The following is a 21,668-nucleotide window of genomic DNA, read 5'->3' as shown; positions in this document are numbered from 1 at the left end:
AGATTTGACCTGTTCTCCCAAAGGAACACTGAACATTTCTGCATCCACTGAACATTTCTGCATCCTTGTGTGCAATCCTGTCAGCACTGGTACTTATTTCTCTTTATTTTTCGGAAAGAAATTCATTCAAGATATCTTTCTGTGGGACTTCTGAAAAGTCAAATGAGTAACCCCTTTCCAGTATTTACAGAACCCACTTGTCTCTTATTGTCACCTGTCACTACTGAATGAATGATTTCAATCGGCCTCCTGCTGACAGGGCCTGGGTGATTCTGAGTGAATCCGGCAGCTACAGTCGGACTTATATAAGAATATGCCCCCCTGACCTCAAGCTTTCCCTCAAAAGGAAAGTCAGGACTGAGACCTGATATGGAATGAACCTGAAAACATGTAGAGAAGTGTCCACTATGGAAGGATATTAGCATCTTTCTGTACTTTCTTCACCATCTCTGCTAAACAGATACCTACCAGTGAAAGGACAATACTCAGACTACTTTTTTCATGTCACTAATGACTTGAAGGCCATCTTCACCCTCTTGAAATATATGAAACAAGGCCTTGAAATCTTTGAGTAGGGACTGTGTAGAATATACAGCTTAGAGGGATACATGCATCATTGAAATTCATTACTACATACCATCTCTTAAGAGCACCTTTGAGCTTCTTATCTATCTGATTGTTCTACCTGAAAATGATCTTTGAAGATGGCTCCACTTGGCACACAGGGCTTGCAATAGCAACTTGCAGATTGAAGATCATGGTGGACAGCCTGCATTCTAAAGAAATCCCATTCCCAGCTTGGCAAAAAGCTGTGAACAGGCAGATAATAATCAACTCGTTTGAGCAGGACACTGAAAGACTGCCCGGCAGTCCCACTACCAAGAAGCTGGATGCATCTTGCACCCCTGGGAAGGCACAGTCACATTTTCAACAAGCACTTTCAGCCCAGGCATGAAGGAAAATTCTCTACATGAGGCTCTTCACTCTGCAAATCTCTAATTTGAATACCGTCTGGGCCAGTCGAGTGTAGGCAATCTCAAGCTATGCAACTATCTGAAAGAATGGTGGCTTCTCCAGCAGTGCAGCTATCCAAAACTGCCCGACAAGTGCGGGCGCCTGCTTCCCCCTTTCTTTCAGTCTAATGGCATCAGGTGCTGCAGGGAGGCCTTGGATCTATGCTTCTCTGAAAACACACCAAGTGCCCTAGCCAGAATGGGGAAATGTGTGAACTCTGGGGTTCATTATAACCGCCTGCCATCATAATGGTGATGGGACCACCCACTAGCCCAATTGGTATGTGCCCCGCATATTGTTAGGTGCAGACTGGGCTTTCAACATTGCAGGCATGCTGCTGGCTGCAGCGCTGTATGCAATGTTTTAAGTGCTTGCACTGCATCTCCCTGCACTGAGTGGCAGGCACCACGTGGTGCCTGCCACGCAGTGTATGGAAATGCAGGGGGGTTCCATGGGTATCCCCCAGCGCAGTGACACCCCCTCAAACAAGGAGGGCCCGCAATGGGCCCCAAAGGCCTTTTCCTGACAGCCTCCAATACCCACATCCTAATCTGGCGGACGGTACCTGCTAGGTACCGCCACCATATCAGTGGCCCTGCTCTGCCCACCTTGCAATTGTTACATTTGCCACTTGCTTAGAACACAGAGCTCCTGAGGCGAAAAGCCGGGAGTTAGGACCTATTCTTCACTGCACTGTTCTCCCAGGCCAAGAGGCTGCGGGGATTTTAAAAATCACTTACTTTTCATCTGTTTCATTATATTTTAAATAGTACCTGCTTTTGCTCTCTGAATCTTTGGGCATCCTTTATTCTCCTGTTTGGGCAAACCGAAGGCCGATTTAGGGCTCTGCTCGGTCACAGGCAGCTTCCCCGGGGGTGCCGACTTCGGCCGCCATCTTGGGGCGAAAGGCTGGGTTAGCGCACTAGTGGTCGGGCGAGTGGCGGCCCGAGCGCTATAAAGGAAAGCAAGGTGACAGCGCAACCTGCTTAGAACACAGAGCTCCTGAGGCGAAAAGCCGGGAGTTAGGACCTATTCTTCACTGCACTGTTCTCCCAGGCCAAGAGGCTGCGGGGATTTTAAAAATCAATTACTTTTCGTCTGTTTCATTATATTTTAAATTGTACCTGCTTTTGCTCTCTGAATCTTTGGGCATCCTTTATTCTCCTGTTTGGGCAAACCGAGGGCCGATTTAGGGCTCTGCTCGGTCACAGGCAGCTTCCCGGAGGGTGACGACTTAGGCCGCCATCTTGGGGCGAAAGGCTGGGTTAGCGCACTAGTGGTCGGGGGAGTGGCGGTCCGAGCGCCATAAAGGAAAGCAAGGTGACAGCGCAACCTGCTTAGAACACAGATCTCCTGAGGCGAAAAGCCGGGAGTTAGGACCTATTCTTCACTGCACTGTTCTCCCAGGCCAAGAGCCTGCGGGGATTTTAAAAATCACGCACTTTTTTCGTCTGTTTCATTATATTTTAAATTGTACCTGCTTTTGCTCTCTGAATCTTTGGGCATCCTTTATTCTCCTGTTTGGGCAAACTGAGGGCCGATTTAGGGCTCTGCTCGGTCACAGGCAGCTTCCCCGGGGGTGATGACTTCGGCCGCCATCTTGGGGCGAAAGGCTGGGTTAGCGCACTAGTGGTCGGGCGAGTGGCAGCCCGAGCGCTATAAAATGAATGTAATTTCCCATCCGCGCAGCGGGCAGGCGCAGCGGGCACGTGGATGGCGCGCCAGAGGCAAGCCCATCTGGGCCCGTCCGGGCCAGACCGGGGCTAGGGCCAGTTATTATGCCGGTGGCCACTAAACCGCGGATTGGATATTCTAGGGGAGATCTTATGGAGCTTCAAGATAAGGGAGGTTCACTGTGTTGCCAGTTTGAGAGTTTTGATCAACTATACAGGAGGTGTAAGTTGTGTATTAATTCCACCTTAGCTAGGGATACTGGTCGGCAGTTCCACAGTGATCTCGGCATGGCGCTCCTGAATTGCAGGTCCCTACCAAAGCATGCCATCGAGATCAACCTTATGATCCAAGAAGGTAATCTCGATGTATTGTTTTTAACTGAACCGTGGCTATCGTCAACTTCTGAGTTCGATATTGCTGCTGCCCTCCCGGATGGATTTCTTATTCAGTGCCAACATAGACAACAAGGGAAAGGAGGTGGACTTGCTATAGTCTACAAAGACAAACTTACCTGCAGAATCGAAGATTGTGATATATCAGACTCAGAAAGTGTCTGTTTCAGTATTCAAATAACATCTAACAAGTCTCTTTCAGGACTTCTTATTTATCGCCCGCCGGGCTGCACAAGACAGTTCATAGGATCCTTATTAGATACTACCTTAGCTGCAGCGGCTTTGTCTTCGAATTTCTTGATTCTAGGAGTTTGAATCTACATTTTGATGATCCGAATGATAAAGTCGCCACAGATCTCTGTTCTGATCTTAAATCTTTTAAGCTGAAGCTCATAAATAAAGAGGCAACACACGTTAAAGGTCATCTTTTAGACCCTATTTTCTCAAATTGTAGTCAGCTTAATACTAGCCCCCCTCTTCCTGTACCATGGTCGGATCATTTTTTAGTCCCATTTTCTTGGAAAACCTGCACAGAGGTACGACGGACAGCACTACCTCGTACTTTAGAAAGGGCTTGGCCCAAGTTATCTCTGGAAAGGTTGACTCTAGCACTTGAACAAACTGCCCCTAAAACAGAATCAGATCCATTGGCTGCAGATATAAGCTTTTGTAATTGGCTGAACAACTCCCTGTATGCGGAACTACCTCTGAAAACAGTCACAAAGAAAAGTAGTACTTTTAAATCACCGTGGTACACTCCAGAGCTTAGAGACCTCAGAAAAATCTGCCAAAAACTGGAACGCAGATGGAGGAAAGACTGGGCGGTTAATAATAAAGCGGCTTACCGATCTGCCCTAAGACTCTATAAAACCTCCCTGAAAAAAGCACAGGTGGCTTTCTTTGAGAATAAAATTAATTTGTCATCCAACTCCTCCAGAGAAACTTTTAAAATAGTTAAACAACTACTTAAGGTTCCCTCTCCAGTAAGCACCCTGGAATGCACAGAAGAAAGATGTAATCAACTAGCGGACTTCTTTGATTCTAAGATATTAAGAATCCTTGATAGTCTACCGCAGAACGTCTCTGTTTCTTATGACGACATGGACCTGGCCCCTACTTCTGGCCCCCGGCTGGACTCCTTTAGTTGTATTACCAGGGATGACTTCTGTAAAGCTCTATCTTCCTTGAAAAGTGGCTCTCCGTCTGATCCTGCGCCCATGTATATCCTTAAGCGGATCGCAGATACGATCGCCCCATTGGCAACAGAGCTTCTAAATGCCTCTTTTTACTGCAGGGTTGTGCCACCTAGTTGGAAACAGGCCAGGGTCAAAACCCTTTTAAAAAAACCGGGGCTTGATCCTTCGGACCTGACCAATTTCCACCCGATTTCGTTGTTACCCGGCCTTGGTAAAATTGCCGAAAAAATGGTCAATCAGCAGCTCTCTGGGTTCCTCGAAAATAACCTGCTGCTGAGCAACTCCCAAACGGGTTTTCGTCCGGGGCAAGGCACGGATACAGCCCTGATAGTGGTGGCGGAGGAGGCAAGGTGTATCTTAGATTCAGGAGGCTCCGCTGTTGTGATCCTCCTAGATCTAAGTGCAGCATTTGATACGGTGGACCACGAAATTCTAACTCACCGTCTCGCCAGACTGGGCGTTACAGGAATGGCCCTGAAATGGCTTACATCCTTTTTGAATAACCGCTCTTTCAGAATCTGGGAAGGTGGTGTACTGTCTAAATCTACCCCCTCCAGTGTGGAGTCCCTCAGGGCTCTTCTTTGAGCCCTACTCTGTTTAACATATACATGGCCCCACTGGAGGAGGTGGTGGCTCCCTTTGGGATCAAAACAGTCACCTACGCGGACGACACCCAACTAGTCGTCTCGCTAACCCAACAAGAGGGATGTCTGGATAACCTCTCCACCTGCCTTGCTGAAATATTCTCCTGGATGTCCAGTTCGCGGCTCAAACTTAATGGAGCAAAAATGGAGATCATGCTCATGGGTCATCACTTTACATCTCTCCCCAAAGCTGTCTGGCCCCCCTGCTTGGGTGAGTTGCCCATACCGAAAGATAAAATTAAAAGCTTAGGGGTGTGGTTTGAGCCCGACCTAACTTTTAAGACGCAGGCACAGAAAGTTGCAGGCATTTGTTTTGGCCTACTACGATCAGTACGGAAAGTTCTCCCTCTCCTGCCTCCCCAGTCCAGGACACTACTGATTCAGGGGTTAATATTATCCAGACTGGATTATAGTAACGCCCTGTTTTTAGCAGATCCTGAAGCTACCATCAATATCCTGCAACGGGTGCAGAATGCTGCAGCCAGGATGCTTGCGGGTGCCTCAAGAAGATCTTCGGCTAGACCGGTCTTGAGAGCACTTCACTGGCTGCCAATACGCGAAAGAGTCATCTTTAAATCGCTATGCATCACCCATAAGGCTCTTCAGGGTAAAGGACCTCCTGTCCTCAGGAGCCTGATCTGCCCCTACAAATCATCTCGGGCTCTTCGGTCGGACCTCGGAAACCTAGCCAAGGTTCCCAGAGTTAGAAAGGTACGCAGAGGGGGTCGCCGCTTCTCTGTAAATGCGGAAAAAAACTGGAACTCTCTTCCCAGTCGGATTCGTACCGAACCCTGCTATTTTAAGTTTCGAAAGGCCCTTAAAGCATTTCTTTTTCCCAAGGACTCCTAATTATCGGTACGCTCTTCAGTTTGCTCTCTGTTTCTATTTTGTTAGCGCTGGGACGCTTTTGGGCAGCCATGCGCTTTATAAATCAAATTTAATTTCATTTCATTTCATATCAGTGGCCCTGCTCTGCCCACCTTGCAATTGTTACATTTGCCACCGGCGGAAAAGTGGAAAGAATGTGCATCCGCTGCGATACCCACCGCCATTCTAATATGGCAGTGGGTGAATCTCATTGTGATAGCGGAACGATCGCTACCACGGTGGGGATCGTTCCACCATCGTAATGAGCCCCTCTGTTTGACTTGCACTTACCAATGACGCCACAGGATGATATCAGCTCTTTGCCGTACACCTCATGTTCAGCATGAGACGCGGACAACCAGCATTGACATCTGCAAGGGGCCAGTGGCTTAACGAAACATGAGGGCCCCCCATTCTCCGTGCCAGTCAAGATCTCTCAAGCCAGCGACCCGCCATACTTCCCATGAAACACATAAAAACGTGCCTCTATCTGTCTTTAGTCGACCCTCTCTGAAAACCAGGGCGTGTGCTAAAATTGTTGAAATCTGGTGAAAAACCTGGACTGTTCTGGCGAATCCAGGACACCTAGTCATCATAGGCCAGCCAGAGGTTGGTGGCTTGTGCTCTTCTCTAGTAGTCAGTGCTAGCTGCGATGCAGGGGCTCCTAGTAAGGCACTCCAGCAGAGGCAGGAGCCAATGAAAAGTACCAAGAGGAAGGAAGCAGCCATGGACTATCATTTAGAAGTCGCTACCTTACTACTAATGGAACTCCCCTTGCGACCCATGGCACTCCCCTTGCGATCCATGGCACTCCCCTTGCAGCCCATGGCACTCCCCTTGCGACCCATGGCACTCCCCATGCAGCCCATGGCAGGTAGCTCAAATTAAGAGAAGAGGCAAAGTGGATGCAGATAATAACTGTTTACTTTCAGAAACTTCTTGTGTCAGCCTCTTTCTGTTATGTGCAATAAATATATTCATCCTGGCAATGTACGCTCTGAAAAACTTTCCTCGGTTGTCTTGATTGCAAAGATTAATACAATATACAATCCTTAAAATGTAAAGCCTTATTTCTCTATTTTGGCCAGATAGATAGATTCCAAATGACAATGCTTTGTAAAATAAATACATGGCCCTGAATAGGGTGCCCCTGGTGACATGGCCTATCTGTAAACTTACTATACATTAAACCAGCCTAAGGGCCTGATGAAGAGGAGATTGTATATCTGATAGATATTGAGAACTGAGCCAAACCTTGCAATTATAAAAACTTTTAAAAAATAAATTATGTGGTGTGGAAAAGTAAATTTTGCCATGTTTTGTGTCCCTACGCGTCCTCCATCATATGTTATCTGTGCATGATTAATATGCATATGTATTCCCCATGTTCGATTAATGACGCAATTATAGTTGTGTCCATCTCTAGTATGCCAGTTTCCAGTTCTCGTGAATACTACGAATATCAGGCCTATTTAAAGTTACGTTGCCACGTTTCTCAGTATGCACGTTATTCCATTGTAAAGTCCCCGTTTCTAGGCCTCAAAAGGGCCCGGACACCAGATTCAGCTCCTGTCTCCTGAAGCCCTCGCTGAGGAGCGATACAGCCCCCACCTGTATCCCCGACCCTTCACTTACTTCCTGCCTCACAGTGCCCGGTTCAGCCTGGCTCTGCCTCTGAGTCTGCCAAGAGTATGTTATGATTCTAGTTATCAGTCCAGCCCTCCTTCTCTGCATTCCTAAGCTACTGAACCGTATCAATAGTTTCCGTCATTGTCTAGCCTTTACGTCTCCATGTAAGAGAAATACTGCATTTAATGGTCATTTAATATTCTTCATCACGCACTACATGTAGAATAATGCATGCTCCAGTCTTAGAGTCTGTTAGCCTTTACCCCGATAACTTTTGGATTCTATCAACATGTTCTCTAAACATCAGATACTAGATACTGTTTAGGTACATGTCGCCCTGACTCTCCAGACTTCAGTCTCTGCTCCTAGCACAGAGTTCGTAGCCCCCAGCTTCTCCTAGTAACACGTCATTGCCAGTTTGCGCGCACCATTAGGTTAGAGGTCCCGGCTCCTTAGGTAGCCCCCTCCATGTTTCCGCCCCATTCATGACATATTCTGTTACGTTTGCATCACATGTCTATGTATACGCCTCTGTTACACCTACTTTCACCCTTATCTTTCGCGACTGCTATTGACCACACCCACTGCTCCGCCTATCGTATGTATTGTAATGCAACTGTTTTAGTATATATGATCGTGTACTGTTAATAAATGTTAGCGCGCTCATCCCAGATCCTGCCCGGCAGCTGTCGGGGCCCCCCTGTCAGGCCCTGCCATCCTATTCCTATGCAGGTTGTCCTGTTCCCGTCCTTTATGCTGTAATAAACCTGCAAAACTCCTACTACCTCGAATCTTGACTCTTATTTATTGAGCTATCTGTTATTTATTTATCCATTCAAAAATAGAGGTATTATTTATTTATTTACCACATAATGGCGCCCGAACAGGGACTTGCCCTTTCCCCACGCGCCGGTGAAGCCACGCCGGCCCCCTGACCCTCTGCAGCCGTGACGGAACCATACCGGCCACGTGCAGATATTTCTGCTTCAAGTATCCCTCAGGCCCACGGAGGAGACGGAGGTGGCGGTCCAGCATCCAGACGAGGCGGTGGAGGAACGCGGCGAGTCCCGACCAGAGCCCAAGCCGAGAGTCCAAGGTCCGAGGTATCCGGAGGCCCACCCGTAACAGAAGTCCGAAGTTCGTCCATCCAGCGTCGAAGCAGTCCAGTCCAGTCCGAGGCCTTCCGTCCTTGCTGCCCGGTGAGTACCGTTGCTGGGGTAGTATCTAGACAGGGTCAATCTAAATTGTCTCTGGTCCGATGGGTCTGGGTACGCAGATCCGAAACGAAGTGTTCACCTAGGTGGATACGGGTCTTGATGCGTCCCTTTATGGGACCGGTATGTTCCGTGCTGTTTCAGCAGCGCATCCAGTAATTCTAGTCTGTTCCGTTCTCGAGAAATTCATGTGTTTCTGTTCTCAGTGTTCCAGGTATTATTCTGTCCGAACTGTTGCTTCATAATGTCATTCAATGTATTTTCAATGTCGTGGTATGCCTGAATTGTTTTCTCAATTGTTATTGTTCCTCGTGTATTGTATTGTGTTCAGATTCAAGTTTGCAATGTCCCTCTTTTCGAGATTACGTCAGTTAAAAACCAGAAAGGGTCTGCTAGAAGAAGCAGTTCCTGTCCCGCCTAGGGACAGTCCAGGTCATTTTATGTATCAAAAGCATGGCATAAGTGCCATACTATATCTAGATTTATGGGTAGAGTATACCAAACAGTTAGAAGAAAAGTATAGATGGCCCGTATCGGGTACATGGGATGCCGAGTGCATCATGAGAGTAGAAGAGGCATTATGGAAAAAGAAAGCCAGACAGTCACAGAAAGATGCCATTGAGTTATGGCGCAAAGAATCTCATAAAAGAACCGAAAAAGAAATCAGAAAGTCAGAACTAAGTAGAGAATCCTTGGAACGAGCCCAAGAAAGGGAATTAATCGAGATAGGTGAACGAGTTAAAACCGAACAGTCAGACAGACAGAGGCATGCCCTTATTGAGGGTATGTACCCTCTTCTTGCCGAGGGCTTGCCAAAAGCGACCCCGGAGGCATCCAGTAATTTTCCGCCACCATTAGTTCCGACCAAGCTACGTCACAAACCAACCGCAGCTGATATTTTCATTTCGTCCTATTTGGACGACACAGTCCCAGAATATGCAAATCCTGCTCCGCCAGTCCCTGTAAATCAGGCAATTCCCGCTCCTCCAGACACCGGAGTACCTGTTACGGTACCCCTGGTCCAGCCCGCCATACAAGTCCAGCCTGCATTTCCATTTCCCACTCTGCCAGGACGAAGAGCATCAGTAGACGACTCTAGTTTAGGGGCCGCAGGGGGAGGTCCTCCTGGAACCCCGCCGCCACACAAGCGTTTAACGTTAGTCGAATTACATGCACAAGCGTCACAGCGTACGCCCAGACATCAGTCTGTTGCAGAAATAAGAAAAGCCCTTACCGAATGTGGCTATGACCCAGTCCCAGGCGAGGATAATATGGTTTTATATTCATTACGCGTAAGAAAGGTGACCGAGTATCTAGTCACCCTACCAGATATGAAAGAAGATCTAGACAGAATATATCGTTTCATCCGTACAGGGAATGATCCAGAAAGTATTAGTGAAGTCATGTCTCAAAGGAAAGCTGAGATCCAGCTCATGTTATTAAAGTTTCTGATTAATTGTCTAATAAGAGAACAAGATTATCCGACCAAAGATCAAGCCAAAATGAGAACCCTGACAAGGTGGAGTGATAATATAGCCGAGGGTAAGCACAAGACTATCAGTAGTATAGAGAGTATGTACAAGAAAATCCGTAAAGAAATAATAAAGTTACACGAACAACGTAAAGCAGCACAAGTAAGCGAGAAAGAAAGTGACTCTCCTACAGAGGAGGACGAGAATCCCGACAGAATAGCGTATGTAGGAAAATCTAGATTTCCAGACCGCCATTTGCGCCTAGAACACAAGTCAGTTTTACATCATCCAGCACCAGAACAAGGTTCTCTGGAACAAGTATTTCAAGCTACCGATCACATTCTGAAATCACGAATCGGTTATAACGAGTTAAGTACTATGCATGAACAAGAATTAGTCCGATCAGCAGTTCGATGGATTACTGATTCTACCACTTTTCCAGACGAAATAGTGGCACAAATGTTTCTGAAATTGCCCCCAGCCGAGCAGCGACTGGCGGGTATGTATATGATCCAGCACCTCATTACATTGTATGAGGGTCAACATTCTGATCCAGGTCCGTTACATGATGTCCTGAACGAGTTACTCCAGTATAAATGGAAAGGTTTAGGTACCGATTTAATTAGTGTCATTCTGGAACAGCGCCACAAATATAGTATGTTTTTGAACCCGCATTTTGTTCATGTCTCACCCCCAGAAAGTAAACTCTTTTACATAGACAGACAGAATCCGTTACGAGAAGTGCATCCAGTTAAGACAGAGGGTGGTGAAATGCAACGAGTGTTTGTTTACACCCCTATCACAAAGATGGAACTCTTAGAGATGAAAAAGTTAATTCCCTGTCATGATAAAGATCCAGCAGGGTTCCACCGAGAATTAAAAGACATGCTCCGTATGGGAGAATACACGTATCCAGATATTATTAAAATGTTAAAGGTCCTATTGCCCGCAGGGGTATATGAGAAACTCAAGGAAAAGGAATGGGAGGTGGGAGAGAAAAAGATCGATTGGGCAGTTCTAGAAGCTGAAGACAAGGCACGAGTACCAGGTACCGGTCTTGGAGATAAATGTAAAGAATTACCTGAACTATTAATACAAGTTTTGCCCAGACTATTAGCAACTAAAAAGGAAGACTGGGATGCAATCTCAGCCTGTAAACAGAAACAAGACGAAGACACTAGTGATTTTTACTCTAGATTTGAAAAATGTTTTATTATAAACAGTGGCCTCAAGACGAGTAGCGAGTCATACCCTCATCTTTTTGTTACTAAATTAGTCGAGAATTCAAGTCCACAAATTAAAAATCGAGTTTTGAAAGTCGAAAGTACCTGGCAAGCTAATACCCCGTCCCAGATGTTACAGATGCTTCAATACCACCAGAATAGAATCAGAGAAGAGCAAGATCATGAGAGAAAGCGTATGAAAGACACGAAAATGAAAGTACTAGTTGCACAATCTGTTCCTCAAGACAGTCAGAAGAGGGGACCAAATCAAGCCAGTCATCCTGCAGCTCCCGTTAAAGGGAACTGCAATTATTGTAAACAGCCAGGTCATTTTATAAACGAGTGTGCAGTTCTGAAACACAACATAGCTACCGGTAAGACTAAAGAAAGACCACGTCCGCCTAGACAAGAGCAAGTTTTACAGACTTCTCAGCCACAGAATGCACAACAGACAGTTCCAGCACCGCAGCCTATTGCTGCAACACAGCATGTTACACAGCAGATGTACCAGTATGCACAGTCCGAGTATCCAGAGTATCAACCGTATTCATGAAACAGCCTAGAGAAGGAGGTAGGCTTGCCTCTCATCGAGATACCTGTAGATCAAGAAGGTCCCTATGTTCACAGTCAAGTATTAGGGAAAGACAGAAAGTTTCTGATTGATACAGGGGCAAGTAGGACCACTATAAGTCACGCCGAAGTTCCAGGGGCTCCGCTTTCAGGCTCTAGAAATGTTTCCCTTGGATTTTCAGGAAAACCTATTGTAAATGAAATATCAAAGCCAGTTACTCTAGAAGTAGGTCCATTGTCCCGCACTACTGATCTGTTACTTACTAAGTCATGTCCAGAAAATCTATTAGGCATTAAGACACTGAAAGAATTAGGTGCAGTTATATGCTGTTCCCCAGAGGGAATACGATTGTTCCTACGTGACTTCAAGGGTCACTATGTATTACGAGATTTTGATCCCAGATTGTCCAATGTCCCGCAGCATCTATGGGCGCAAGGTCCAACTGATGTTGGTTATATGCAAATCACACCCCATCGTGTGACTCTCAAGCCAGGTGTAGTGTTACCACGAATCAGACAGTACAGATTGCCACCTGAGGCTGTAGCAGCCTTATCCAAAATTATTGACGAGCTCATGGCTCAGGGAGTAGTGGTAGAAACTGACTCCAATGTATGCAATTCTCCGATCATTCCTGTTATGAAACGTACTGATCCAAATGCACCTCCAGTATATCGATTAGTGATTGATCTCCGAGAGCTTAACAAATGTATTATTCCCCAGTACCCAGTTGTCCCAGATATCTCTTCCCTATTGACAGCCATTGATTCCGAAGCCTCATTTTTTACGGTCATAGACCTCAAGAAAGCGTTTTTCAGTGTCCCCATTCATCCAGACAGCCAGTTTCTTTTCGGATTTTGTTTAAATGGAAGGAGCTATATGTTCACACGCGCTCCTCAAGGTTTCACAGAAAGTCCTAGTATTTACAGTCAAGCACTCAAGAGACAACTAGACAACATTCACATGCCAACTGACACTGCCCTGCTCCAGTATGTCGATGATCTACTGATCACAGCCCGTTCTGAACGTGCTTGCGAGCAAGCCTCACTTACAGTCTTGTATTTCCTAGCCGAGATGGGGCACAAGGTGTCCCCTTCTAAGCTTCAATTCTGTGTCCAGCAAGTGATCTACTTAGGACACTTACTGTCCAAGAGGGGTAGGCAGTTGACACCAGACCGTATCCAGTTAATAGCGAGTCTTCCTCAGCCCAAGACCCAGAAGGAGGTACGTGCTTTTATTGGCCTCACTTCTTACTGCAGACAATGGATTCCTCAGTATGCATTTCTAGCCAAGCCACTGATACAGTTAACAACACAGGAGGCAGCCGTATCGACTGTCCTCCCTTGGACATCTGAACATACACTTAGTTTCAATGAATTAAAGAAAGCCCTATGTCAAGCTCCAGTTCTAGCAACACCGAACTACAGTAAGCCTTTTACACTTTTCGTCACAGAACGCGAAGGTACAGCATTATCTGTTCTCACACAAGATCAAGCAGGACAATACAAGCCTTGTGCTTATTTTTCGAGCACATTAGATCCTGTAGCCCAGGCTCTGCCTGCGTGCCTCAAGTCAGTTGCAGCCACAGCACTAGCTATCAGACAAAGTGATTCCATAGTATTAGGACACTCCTTGACAGTACAAGTTCCACACTCCGTGGAAGTTCTTTTAAACCGAACACAAACTCAGCACTTGACAATTGCACGTTTAACAGGTTATGAACTGACACTGTTCCAACCACACATAGAAATCAGACGCTGCAACGTCCTAAATCCTGCCACACTGTTACCGTCAGTTAATTCAAATCCTGCCACACACGACTGTGTGGAAGTAGTTAATATTATGACTAAGCCAAGACAAGATCTGACAGATATTCCATTACCAGATCCCGACCTGACACTTTATGTGGATGGTTCATGTATGAGAACAAGTACAGGAGACCTAGTCGCTGCGTATGCAGTGACTACTGACACTGAAGTTATAGAGACACACCGTATTGACACCCTGTCTGCTCAAGCAGCAGAGCTAGTTGCTCTGACTCAAGCCTGCATACACGCCAAGAACCTGAAAGTTAATGTTTACACAGATTCACGTTACGCATTTGGAGTCGTACACGACTTCGGAGTGCTCTGGCAGGAGAGAGGTTTCATGACTTCTCATGGAACCAAGATTCAGCATGGTCTCCTTATTCAAGCTCTGTTAGATGCCATACATTTACTGACATCCATTGCTATCATGAAATGCAAAGCACATACGAAGGTTACTGACACTATTTCCCAAGGTAATGATCTAGCAGATCGCACAGCTAAGCTTACAGCACAGGCTCTAGACATTTCAGTTAAGCCAACACAGACACATACTCCAGATCCGACTACATGTATGACAGTTAAGGACCCTACTCAAGATGTCATAGATATTCAGTTACATGCTACTCCCGATGAAATCAAGAAATGGTCCGAACAAGGAGGGGTCCAGACAGATCAGGGATGGTTAACGAAGGGTAGAGCCACATGGTTTCTCCCCGACTCCATGGTTCAGGTCATTATTAATACCGCACATAGTCCAGCACATTTAGGAGAGAAAGCAATGTTAGACAGTATCCAGAATATTTGGTTCAACAAGCATTTACGAGCTGCAGCCAAGCAGAAAGTCCGTACCTGTATGATATGTTGTCAGTTCAATCCAGGTAAAAGTGTCCCGGTGGAACAAGGTGGATTCCAGCCCCCTGACCACCCTTTTGAAGTCCTCCAGATGGATTATATTCAGATGGAGCGATGTCGAGGTTTCAAGTATGTCCTTGTAGTTGTATGCGCTTTGTCCAGGTGGACAGAAGCATATCCAGTCCCAGATTACACAGCCGCGACCACTGCCAAGCAGTTGGTTCGTGAGTTCTTCCCCCGTTATGGACTCCCTAGAGTCGTATATTCTGATAACGGCCAGCCATTCTCATCCGAGTTGATGAAACACGTGTCCCTTTTGTTAGGGTACCAGTGGAAGTTTCATTGTGTACGCCATCCAGAAGCAGCCGGTCTCGTAGAGAGACATAATCAGACCCTGAAAATTCGCATTGCCAAAGTATGTCAAGAGAAAGGTGTGGACTGGCTAGTAGCTCTGCCGGTTGCCCTATTTTATATGCGCATGGTCGCACATTCCAGATCAGGTCTGTCCCCGTATGAGGTCGTTTTCGGCCGCCCCCCTAACATGTGGGGTACTCCTAGACCCCGAAGTATTACCGATGTTTCAAGTAATATGCTGACAGATTACCTAGCTTCCTTGATGTCTGCCCTCAACTCTTGTCGTTCACAGGTTGCCGCCGCATTTCCAGACAATACCGAGGTGGCACCGCATGAAATCGTTCCCGGATCCATGGTCCTAGTGCAAAATTTCGATCGCTCAAGTCCGCTGGAGCCTCGCTGGAAGGAGCCCCGACAGGTCCTCCTGGCCACCCGTACAGCCGTGAAGTTGGAGGGACGCAAAGGCTGGGTGCATCTTTCGCATATCAAAAAGTTTTATGGACTGAAACCAGTTTCAAAGAACATTTCCGAGGATTTAAAGGACTGCCAAAGTACTATTCTTAAGGACTGTCCCGCAAAAGACAATGATATTGCACCCTCCCTGTTAGAGAAAACTCTGCAACAGGAGTATAAATTAAAGTTAAGGTCTAGTAAAATAAGTCAGCCAGTTTGATTGTCTAAGTCCTCCCCTAGGTGAAACGGTTAGACCGGTTTCTGACATGTATAAAATAGACCCCCATAGTGAGAGAGTTAGTCAAAACTCAATCCGATGTATCGTTTTTCTAAGTTTCATATTATTTTTCAGCATTGTGATTTCCTGCACCAGTTATGCATTTTACTTGTATTTTCCAGTTTCTCATGTAAATAAGTCTTCTAATGTTACAGTAGAGCACACGTTTAGTGATCTGCCTCCTCATGAACTCTCTTACCGCCTCGCTATGCGTAACAATTCTTTTATCCGCATGTTACATTATTCACACCAGACCAGCAATGCCACTAATTGTTGGGTGTGTGGTCGACTCCCCCCTTTCCAGACACCGAAGGGAGTTCTGCCACTCTTTCCTTATCCATTTTCACATAATGGTTTGTGTGGAGCATGGTCCACGTTAACGTCATCCTCAACAGATATGTCTTTTCTTAACAGTACATGTTTCCCAGACAAGCAAGGTCTTCCCCACAGAACAGGGTTAGATCTAGAGAATGAAGTTTACAACTTAGGAAATTATTCTTCGAATTTCATGGTCCTGAATGTTCAGTCTGATTCCACTCCAGACTTACCTGCTATTTCAGTACTACCAGTCAAAGGCGAACTATGTGTCCGAAATAATGGTTCCGTACATGTAGGACATAGCGATTGTACTACTATTGTCAAGTATAGTGACAGTGGGAAATCTATTTTCAAAGCTTCACGTCATTCTTATTTTGTTTGTGGTCAAACCGCATATGTTCGTCTGCCCCTCGATTGGGAGGGAACCTGTTACATTGCCTTCCTACTGCCACCAGTTTTTCTAGCCCCATCTGATTATCATAGAAACACACATCTAGTACACCTTAGACATAGAAGGGAGATTGAGTCCCCAATTGTCGATTATACTGAAACTGCTCTAGAACAGTATACAGATTTCAATAGAGGTTTCTTCTTCTTTATAGGACCTATCCAGAATAGCAAGCTAATCCGTAGGTTAACCAGAACCCTTGAAGCTGTAGTAAATGAGACTGCCTCTGCTCTAGGTAACTTAACCGAAGAGCAATCTGCTATGAGATTTGTCGTTTTGCAGAATCGTCTCGTCCTTGACGTCATACTGGCCGATAGGGGCGGGGCCTGTAGAGTCATCGGATCTAGTTGCTGCATTTTCATTCCAAATAACGCACCATCTGTTTATTCAGCTATAACCAGACTCCATAAAATTGCCCATCTGTTACACCAAGACCCAGGCACCTGGACATGGTCCGGTTGGTTCTGGAATATAATTTCCGCTTGGGGATGGAAAGTCTTGTCCTTTCTAGGTATTGCAGTAGCGATCATATTCAGTTGCTGCCTCTGTTTACAATGTGGCCCTGCGATTTGCGGCATTTGTGCTACCTCTTGTATTCCTAGTCCCAAGCCCCGTTCTAAATCCCGTTCCCAGAAAATTCGAGACGAGCAAATGATACTGTATGAAATGATAGATGGTATCATGAATATTGATGTTTCCTGATGGAAACGTAGTGACAAGGAGGGAATGTGGAAAAGTAAATTTTGCCATGTTCTGTGTCCCTACGCGTCCTCCATCATATGTTATCTGTGCATGATTAATATGCATATGTATTCCCCATGTTCGATTAATGACGCAATTATAGTTGTGTCCATCTCTAGTATGCCAGTTTCCAGTTCTCGTGAATACTACGAATATCAGGCCTATTTAAAGTTACGTTGCCACGTTTCTCAGTATGCACGTTATTCCATTGTAAAGTCCCCGTTTCTAGGCCTCAAAAGGGCCCGGACACCAGATTCAGCTCCTGTCTCCTGAAGCCCTCGCTGAGGAGCGATACAGCCCCCATCTGTATCCCCGACCCTTCACTTACTTCCTGCCTCACAGTGCCCGGTTCAGCCTGGCTCTGCCTCTGAGTCTGCCAAGAGTATGTTATGATTCTAGTTATCAGTCCAGCCCTCCTTCTCTGCATTCCTAAGCTACTGAACCGTATCAATAGTTTCCGTCATTGTCTAGCCTTTACGTCTCCATGTAAGAGAAATACTGCATTTAATGGTCATTTAATATTCTTCATCACGCACTACATGTAGAATAATGCATGCTCCAGTCTTAGAGTCTGTTAGCCTTTACCCCGATAACTTTTGGATTCTATCAACATGTTCTCTAAACATCAGATACTAGATACTGTTTAGGTACATGTCGCCCTGACTCTCCAGACTTCAGTCTCTGCTCCTAGCACAGAGTTCGTAGCCCCCAGCTTCTCCTAGTAACACGTCATTGCCAGTTTGCGCGCACCATTAGGTTAGAGGTCCCGGCTCCTTAGGTAGCCCCCTCCATGTTTCCGCCCCATTCATGACATATTCTGTTACGTTTGCATCACATGTCTATGTATACGCCTCTGTTACACCTACTTTCACCCTTATCTTTCGCGACTGCTATTGACCACACCCACTGCTCCGCTTATCGTATGTATTGTAATGCAACTGTTTTAGTATATATGATCGTGTACTGTTATTAAATGTTAGCGCGCTCATCCCAGATCCTGCCCGGCAGCTGTCGGGGCCCCCCTGTCAGGCCCTGCCATCCTATTCCTATGCAGGTTGTCCTGTTCCCGTCCTTTATGCTGTAATAAACCTGCAAAACTCCTACTACCTCGAATCTTGACTCTTATTTATTGAGCTATCTGTTATTTATTTATCCATTCAAAAATAGAGGTATTATTTATTTATTTACCACAGTGGCACCCCACCAAGTCAGCTATGCCAGATTTGACAAACTCCAGACAGTCCTGACATTCGAGCGAATACCATGTTGCATTTTGGAGATGTTATTCATTTCCCTAAACAAAGTCGGTACAATCTAGTGCAGTTACAAAATTAATTAGGAATATAATCAAAATGGCACAATATATCAGAGCTAGTGAAGAAATACATCAAACACCCTTCTTTTTATTGTGAGAGCTTACATAACTAAAAGGAGACTGAAACCTAAATAACTAAAAGCAGACTGGCTGTGTGCTTGCGTTTTACAAAATAATGACTAAATCTGCATACATTTAACAGGTTGCCCTTGCGTTTTGTGCTCTGTAAAAAGAGACAATGCATATACTTTCAGAGAAACGTGATCCGCTTGACTCAACTAGAGCTAGGGTGACCAACCGTCTGTAAATTTCATGGACCGTCCGTAATTTGGATCTCATGTCCGTTGTCCATGACGATCCCTTTTACGGCCAAAATGCATTTTGTCCGTTGTTTTGGGCATTGGGAAACATCACTGTTCTCCAGCCAGAAGCCTCACCTCCCTGATGAGGCTGCCACACACTCATCCTCTGAGCGCACTCCGAGCAAGGCAAACCTCATCCACACATTGTCATTCTGTATGGGGCTGATTGCCACATACAGAATGACAATGGGACAGTGCGTTCTCTTAATGCATGTGGTGAGCCTCCTGCAGCCTCAGTCTAGGGCAGGGCATTCAGTGAGGTGGAAGAAATGTACAAAAACGCCCATGCTCCTACACGAGAATCAGGTTCACAAAAAGAAGATGGTGAAACAAGTAAAAAAAAAACGTTATGGTTCTTTCACTGTCTCATCATTTTAAAACGGATGCATTTTCAGTGTTATATTCAACAACGCCATGGTTGCTGCTTTTTTATTTTATGCAACTGAAAACCGTTGACAAAGCCAATAGTTCTGGCTTGCAGGTGTAACTCTGCTTGTTGTGTTATATATCTGGATCCAATGAAAGAAGCAGAAAATTACCAGTCAGTTGGCACACTATGCTTAGCACAGATTTTTAGCTTAGTTGTTTTAAGCCATGCCCTTTGTTACATCGAACACCCCTTTTGGAGAGACCCACAGTTTTTCATCCCACTTAAAGCCCTGAAAAAAACACCATGTCACAGTGTTACTGTGCTTCATGCATGACTCATGACTTCCACTTTATTGGATTGCCTATGTACAGAAGTATAGTAAGCCCTCACCCGTCCCACCCCTTGCTTTAGGAACAACAGCAGGGGTGAAGCACTTGATGAGCCCCTTCTGTCTGCAACTCTGCAGACAAAGGCTCAGCTCATAATTAATGTGAAAAAGTGAGTAAGTGAAGGGATGCGTGGATGGCTGGATGGATTAGTGAAAGGGTGAATGGATGAATGAAAGGGCGAATAAATGGATAATGAGAGAAAGGATGGATGGAAAAGGGAGTGGACGGATGGATGAGAGGAGGTAAATACATGGATGTATGGGTAGAAGAGTAGATGGACGGGTAAATGGATGGATAAGTGGTTGAATGAGTGAACGAGTGGATGATAGGCTAGTGAATTGGTGTATGGATGAGTAAACTGATGGGAGGATTGATGAATTGATAAGTGAAAGGATGGATGGATGAGTGAAAAAGTGGATGTAAGGCTGGATGAGTGAGTGCAAGAGAGGGTAAATGGACAAAAGGGTGGATAGATGTGTGAAGGAGTAAAATGATAGATGGATGAGAGAAAGGATGGATGGATGAGTGACAAAGTGAAAGGGTGGATGGATGAGAGAAAGGATGGATGGATGGATGGATGAGTGAAAGGATGTATGAGTGATAGGGTCAATGGATGGATTCATGAGTGGATGATGGGTGGATGGAAGGATGGATGACTAACTGAAAGGGGATGGACAGAGAAAGGGAGATGGGTGGGTGACACAGAGTGAATGGGTGGAACGATGAGTGACTGGGTGGATGAATGAATAAGTGAAAGTATGGCTGGATGGGTGAAAGGTTCAATGGCTACATAGATGAGTGAATAGATGGATGAATGGAGGGATAGATGGGTGAAAGGGTGGATGGAGGGATAGATTAGTGAAAGGGTGGATGAAGGGATACATGAGTGGAATGATGGATTGATGGAAGGATGGATGATGGATAGGTTTGCAAATGGTTGAATATTGATATGGAAGGGGCACACAGATGAACGGTCAGAATGAATGGTGAAAGATTGAATGATGAATGAAAGAATGATTACACCTTAAAAAACCCATTATCTTAAGTAACATTTCCTATACATTGACTTTCACATTTATTTGAGTCATTGTCTCTATATAATGTATGTGATGTAATGCACCCAACACCCTGTCCTCCTTACTTGGGATGAGTAGCACTAAAGAAGAAATTAAAAACACAAATGAGAGAGGGTCTTTGTGGAGATTAGGGGCACCAATGGAGGGTGGTTGTAAGACCGGACTGGCTGGACCGGGCATCATGCGTTTCCCTGGAGGCTGGAAAGGTGGGGGCGGTTTTGTAACTACAAAAGGACCTACACAGTTGCTCAAAGCTGCGGGCTTACTGAAAAACCATGGAGTGCACAATTGGCTCAACCTAATATAAACTTATTTTCACGTGTACTTAAGTGGTTGTCGATTTACGTACTGATGTGCAATCTCCTCTGATGTGGCTGTAAAACGTACCTTTTGTCCTGAATTTCGACTTGCTGTCCTGAATTTTTGTCCTGAATTTTGACCCTTTGTCCTGAATTTTTACACTCACTGTCCTGAATTTGCACCCATGCCAGTTGGTCACCCTAACTAGAGCCGATTAAGTGGGTTGCGAAGCCCTATAAAAGATTTCACCTACAAGAATCGAGATACAGCAGAAGAATGTGTAGGGACCGGCCTAATACAGAATGATGCAACCAGTCCCATGCGGAGCCTTCTTGACGCCACTGACAAGGGCTTTATGTGGGACGCAAAAACGCAGGGGTGTCTGAAACTATGGTAGTCTATGTAATTAAGGGTGTGACTTAAAGAAGTAAACTACATTTCTGTTATTTTGATAGTGTGCCAACCAATCGGTATTTTGATTTTTCCGTACTTGTATAACTGACAACCTAAATTCAGACAGGACTATTGTCTTTATCAATGATCGTTAGCTCTTCAAGATTAATAAGTAACAGCGATAATTTTTCTGTAAATAATTACGATTGCTTTTTTTCAAATTCTGAAATTGTGGGACCTGTGGAAGCTGTAGTGATCTTCAGAGTGTTTTAATCGCTCAAACACACACCACCCACTCATCTATAAACACTGTAATTTA

Source organism: Lissotriton helveticus, chromosome 6 (genome assembly GCF_964261635.1).
Source record: "Lissotriton helveticus chromosome 6, aLisHel1.1, whole genome shotgun sequence".
Taxonomy (NCBI): Eukaryota; Metazoa; Chordata; class Amphibia; order Caudata; family Salamandridae; genus Lissotriton; species Lissotriton helveticus.
The sequence above is the reverse complement of the archived record's forward strand: the minus strand, read 5'-3'. Positions refer to the sequence as shown.